Here is a 1303-nt window from a genome sequence, read left to right on the forward strand (position 1 = left end):
TTCACACAAATTTTTACCATAATTTGTCATTCTTTTTATGGTTTCAGAAAGGCGTATGCAATCATCCCATTGTTTCCATCGTTTCAAAAAGACGTTCACCATCGTTYCATGRAAATTATACTAATCAATGGTGGAATGCTGCATACATATACGTGCAAATACATTTATTTATTTCCTTTCTTTCATATTAAAATGGATCTCCGACGCAGCAACCTCCCCGTGGTGAGATTCGGTAACCGATATTGCTTACGGTGTCCATAGAATTGATATGGTTCAACGTAAGCACTGTCGGGCCAATGGCTGACGTTCGGTGCATTAGAAAATTTTAACTTCACGTTTTATTAATTAATTGTAAATGATCAAAATGAAATGATTTATTGAATTAATTCTTTATCACGCGTTGCAATTGTTGTTTCAATTTTATTCATTTAAATTCATTTTATATTTCTTATGGTATATTCAATTCACATAAATAATTCAAGACACATTCAATCGATTTTAATTAATTGTTCAAATGATTATATATAAATATTGTACCTTGTATTTAGTTTTACATTAATGCTATATCTATTTTTTACTATAGGTATTAACGCAATTGGTATACTTCTGTAAAAATAATCCTAACGCAATTAAATTTATTTTTTGAAAGATAGAATGCAACGCGATATTTTCTCGTTTGTATTTTATCTTAATTTTTTTATGTAGCCTACAAGTTTGTGATTACATCTATTGAATATTTTTTTATTAATAATTAAAGCATATAAAAATAGTAGCATGATTCCAGAATTTTTAGAATACGTAGTTTAAAAAATTGAATTATAAAACAATTAATATCTTTTTTATTAGTAACATAATAAATAAACAGAAGTACGCTACGACTTTTTGCTTTAACAAAACTTTGATTTTCAGAGCTTCAGTTGCGATTGCGTGCAATGCAATCTTAGAGTCAGTGTTTGTTTCGAAAAATATTGCATTTTTTGTATGCAATCGTATAGATTGCTTTAAAAGTAATTCAATCGTTATTTAAAATCAATGCAAGAATTAATTAAAATATTCTTGTTAAAAAACAATTTGCTCGGTACGCGATTAGAATAATTAACACACTTTCAGCCAATTCGGTAGAAGAGGATTGGCGATTCGATTAAAATATTGTCATGGTCGAAAGTGTGAATTAAAATATCTTCGTTTCTTCTGGATCATCTTTATCAACGAATCTGGGGCTTCGTCTGGATAAATCAACGGTTAGTATTATTTTATAATCTTAATTATTACTTTTTACACATTCATTTTTTAAATCATGATT

Source organism: Polistes canadensis, unplaced genomic scaffold (assembly GCF_001313835.1).
Source record: "Polistes canadensis isolate GaletaPanama2010 unplaced genomic scaffold, ASM131383v1 scaffold_0, whole genome shotgun sequence".
Lineage (NCBI taxonomy): Eukaryota > Metazoa > Arthropoda > Insecta > Hymenoptera > Vespidae > Polistes > Polistes canadensis.